This window comes from Saccopteryx leptura, chromosome 3 (assembly GCF_036850995.1).
Source record: "Saccopteryx leptura isolate mSacLep1 chromosome 3, mSacLep1_pri_phased_curated, whole genome shotgun sequence".
Lineage (NCBI taxonomy): Eukaryota > Metazoa > Chordata > Mammalia > Chiroptera > Emballonuridae > Saccopteryx > Saccopteryx leptura.
Genome location: NC_089505.1, coordinates 231,298,242 through 231,303,721, shown reverse-complemented (window position 1 = coordinate 231,303,721; position 5,480 = coordinate 231,298,242).

Below are 5,480 nucleotides of genomic sequence, written 5' to 3'. Positions count from 1 at the left end.
AAATTTTGGTGTAAGTCATATCCTAGTTTAAATCACTTACCTATCCTAACACAGTTGTAAAATTATAATCTAGAACATAAAGCACAACTAAGCCACAGGAAAAGGAAAAGGACATAACTATACTGTACTGTATTGTAGTAACAGAAAAAAAAATGAAATGAGTAAAAGTGAATTCCTTACCTTTATTCCTATGGTTGGCTTGCACACTAGAAGGGGCATTGCAGGATGGGAGAGAGTGACCTATTGGGAGGAGGAAGCTGGAGAGGCAGAAGAACCTGCAGAAGGTGCTGGAGACACTGGGTCAGGTGAATCAGGATTGTCTAAGGATCATGCAGGAGACGCTGGAGATCATTCTACCTGTATTACAGGTGTTTCTTCTTGAGAAGCAGCTGATGTAGAGGGTACAGGATCTGTTGCCCATGTAGTCCATAAGTAGAACACTAATGGCATAAGCCAAAACACTCACTTCTCAATTTTTTTGAAGGTTTTATGGGAGCAAACGTTGTAAACTCGAAACATCATATGTCGAGGACGTTGTAACTCAACGACCCCTGTAAAGTCAGGAGGTTTAAGGCTATTTAGTAAATCTATATAGGAAGAACTCTACATCTTGGAAATAAAAAAACATGAGTACCATGATGTCCTGATGCCAGGGAAAAGCAAGAAAAGAAGAAATATACTGAGATATAGTTATGTTTTGTTATTTTGTTTCATTTTTTAATTTATATTTGTTTGTTTATTGTTTGGTTGGCTTGTGAATTTATTTGCATGTTGTATATTTTTTGTTGCCAATATACATCACTACCTTTCATCTCATTTACACTGCTGACATAAATAATCCACTATCATCCAGTACCTAAACAGGCCTCTAGAGTCCTGGATTCTAGTCAGTGGAAAGAGAAAAATCTTCTACCTTGCTCACATGTCAATTCTGCTATGGTGAGAATTAGTTGCGTAGTGCCTGCCTAGATGGATAATGTGCCTTGGCAGGGAAGTCACTTTTTATTGATGACTATATATTTTGGAAGATATACACTTTTTTTTTTCTTCTAGTTTCAGTACATTTATTTTAGAAACCTTTCCAAGTGCTACTCCAGGGGTGGAATGTGAGGGCTATATGTAAACTATTCAGTCTCAATCCTATGGACCAGGAAATTATTCAGGGGTGGAAAAAAGAAGACTCCACTGGAGTCATTGCATGGAATGAAACAGTTATTAGTTCTTGAATCGTAATATACATGGAGCTAGAGCTACTGGAGTTATCTCAAAACCAGAATTAAAATGAAAATGAGGACTTTCCGAGAAACGAACCAACAGAAACTGGTTACCCATGATACATTTCATTTCTGAATCAAGTTATACCTGACTATGAAATGTTCATTTGTATGAACTAAAACTTTCCATCTTATTTTTAATATGAGTTGAAATTTTTAAATTTTATTTATTTATTTATCTATTCATTTACTTGGAGAGACAGAGAGAGGGACAGTGATGGAAAGACAGACAGGAAGGGAGAAGGATGAGAAGCATCAACTCATAGTTGCAACACCCTAGTTGTTCTAGTTGTTTACTAATTACTTTCTTATATGTGCCATGACAGGGGAGCTCCTGCTGAGCCAGTGACCCCTTGCTCAAGACAGCGACCTTGGACTTCAAGTCAGCAACCTTTGGGTTCAAGCCAGTGGTCATAGGGTCATGTCTATTATCTCACCCTCAAGTCGGCAATCCCACGCTCAAGTTTGTGAGCCCGCACATCCTAGGCCGATGCTATCTACTGCACCACTGCCTGGTCAAGCATGAGTTTAAATTTTTTAGAATTCTAAGTTGAAATTTTTTAACTGATACACACCATTTTAATTTTGAATTGGTAAGACAAGTAATAATTTAGGAAAGAAATAAGATATTATGGGTATTTAAAGTGACAGTAATTATAATATTATAATTGATTGATTACTTGATTTGTTCAATGAAACCAGGTTATCACTAGCATTCATGTGTTCAGACTATTATCTTTTGGATGAATAAATGCTCAACAACTGGCTCTCTCAGTATTATCTAAACTTGAATACATCTAATATTTTTATTAGCATTAATGAGTAAGACAAAAAAGAAAGAATATAAACATATATTGAAATTTATGCTTGTTTGTTGATGACATGAGTAACTTTTTACTCAATCAGATAATAGGTTTCAAATACTAGAAATATATTTCTCAGTTTTTGTGCTATTTATAATGAAATAGTTATAAATGCAATACACTTTTAATTTTAATCTATATTGCTAATGTTCTGTCATTACTTTCTATAAGTTTAGACACTCAAAAAATAAATCACACTTAAATTTTTAACTTTTCTTGAAGCTCATGATATAAATATTCTACCATGGTCATTTTAAGTTGTCAAGGTGAGATCAGTAAATACTTTGAGATAACAAAAAAACAAACAAACTATTTTATCCTTAGTTCATGATATTTGAAATCAGTAACTGAAAGTACTAAGTTTACCATATTAATTAACGCCTCATATTTTATACATATATTAAACCTTTCCCCCTGTTCAAATTTGGAATCAGTTGTAATTTTGGGACCAGTTGCAAATTTGGGACAAGTTGTTAGATCTTTAGGAAAACAGAGGATACATAATCATTTTTTCTCATTCTTGCTTACCTTATCCCAACTTACTCCTGTTCTTTCTGATCTTCTCAGGAAACTTCATGGTGTAAAACTGGTATTACTATAAAAAGTAATCTATAAAAATCTTCTGATCCTAGAATATGTCAAAAGTATGTCTCTTTTTCATGGGCACCATGATATTTTCCTTATAGCCACATTAGAAATGATGGACCATGGCCTGGCAGGTTGGCTCAACAGTAGAGCATCCCCTACATGTGGAAGTCCCCGTTCAATTCCCATTCAGCGCACAAAGGAGAGATGACCATCTGAATTTAACCCTCTCCCACTTCTCTCTCTTTCTCTCCTCCCCTCCCTCAGCTATGGTTCAATTGGTTCCAATGATCAGCCCCAAGCACTTATGGCTCCTTGAAGCCTCAGCTCAGTGTTAAAAATAGCTCAGTTGCCAGCAGCCCCAGATGGGTAGAACATTGACCCCAGATGAGGTTGCCAGGTGGATATCAGTTGGGGCACATGTGGGAATCTGTCTCTGAATCTCCCCTACTCTCATTTGAAAATAAAAAAAAATAATGAATGAACCAAAATTTTCCATGACAATAAAACATTTTTTTCCGTTTATGTGATGCTTATCCAAATGGACTTTTAAAAAAATTATTTATTTACTTATTTATTTATTTATCTCTGTTTGGGCAGTGTACTTATATATGACTTTTTGTGTTCAGGGTCTCACCAACATTTAAAACAATTCCAAGCTGACTCTCCCATGTAGCCCTCCTTTTTTTTTAGAAGATACTTCTGCATATATTTATCCAGACAAATGCTACAAGTGAAATCCAAAAACCAATCTCAACAAAAATTTAACTCTTATTGGCTCTGACAAACCCATCTCTTGTTATCTCCTGGATTTGCCAGACAGGAATCAGATACTATTCCATTGTACAGGGTTCACTGCTGGAAGCACGCACCAAGTTCAACATGCACTGTAGAAGTTCCTTCTCCTGTAGTTAAATTGAGAGGCTGACATCCCACTTCTTTTCAAAATCTTCCCTTGGGTGAACGGTTTGTGCATGAGTGTGTGTGTGAAGATAATATCTCGACGGATCTTTCCAAAGAAATCTTTAAATCTATTGACTCTCTTATGTCCTCACAATGTGTTCAAGAGATCTGTAACTGATTTTTGACAACACTTTATTTGTAAATTTTGTATATGATCTATTAATGACTTTGTAATACAACATCTATTAGCTTTTAGTGCTTCAAACAAAACTTCTATTTTTGCAGGTGATTACACCATAAAGGTGGGTAACATTATGGGATTTATTTCAGTCCACTGTCAAAAGCTTTTCTCTTACCTTGTATTCAAACAAAAGAAAACTTATACACATGCATATACATTTGTGTGTGTTTGGTACATACATGTACCACATATTCAACACATTTAATAATTTAAAAATGTAGCTAGAAAAAAATAATCACAAATGATAAAACGAAATACTTCCAAAATCTATCTCCAAGAAAAATCCGCTTTGTATATTATATACTGGCCCAATGCAAATAAAAATATGTACAGAAATAGACTTTCCTTCATCCGTATTTTCTGCCCCTCTCCTTCTTACTTTACACGTTGTGGTCATTCTCTCTTATCAGCAAGTACAAACTATTTTATTTTTATTTATTTAATATTATTATTATTATTATTTTGTATTTTTCCAAAGCCAGAAACGGGGAGGCAGTCAGACAGACTCCTGCATGCGCCCGACCGGGATCCACCCGGCATGCCCACCAGGGGGCGATGCTCTGCTCCTCTGGGGCGTCGCTTTGTTGCATCCAGAGCCATCCTAGCACCTGAGGCAGAGGCCACGGAGCCATCCTCAGTGCCCGGGTCAACTTTGCTCCAATGGAGCCTTGGCTGCGGGAGGGGAAGAGAGAGACAGAGAGGAAGGAGAGGGGGAGGGGTGGAGAAGCAGATGGGTGCTTCTCCTGTATGCCCTAGCCGGGAATCAAACCCGAGACTCCTGCACGCCAGGCCGACGCTCTACCACTGAGCCAACTGGCCAGGGCAGTACAAACCATTTTAATTTTAATGGCAGCATGTATTCTATTTCATGAATATATTTTTCTGAATTAATCTTCTATTACAGAATATTTGGGTGGGTTTGTGTTTCTATGGAAACTACACAACTATGAACAAATTATGTGTATCATTTATCCTTATTTTCTTAGACAGTTATACCCCTTTCATTAACCAAATAATATTGCCTCTTTTGGTGTACATTTGCATTTTAATGGTATTGATCCTTAAACCAAAAATAAACATTCATAAATTAGAAATGAAGGTATTAATTAATGGGAAAGGAATATGTTTAGAGGACATACTATACCTCTCTGTTCCTTGAGAAATCCTGGTACTTGGATAATTGCCTGCCGTTGCCTACTATTAAATGTGTCAAAATTTATTTCTTACACATATGATAAGCCCTCACTAATTTTTAAATATTTTGGCAAATAATCTAAGACCAAGAAATATTTCTAGAAATATTTATTTTCAGAGATTCTCAGCAATTCTAGTTGCTTATGTAAAATCCATTTATAAACTTCTCACACTTGCTAAATTAATTAGCAAACTTATTCAGCAGTCTTTCTCTGTGTTACACTAGTTCATTCTCCAGATTGTTCAAAAAATTATTCACCAGAGGATTATGAAATCAACCAGTAAAGAAGAGAAATAAAATGGCAGTGTAATATTATTTTTTTCAACAGCCAGTTCAGGTTCAATAAGTATATAGTATTTTAAAAATGCATATCTCAGCTATTTCATCATTTAATCTCTCATAATCCCAAAAATATTCTG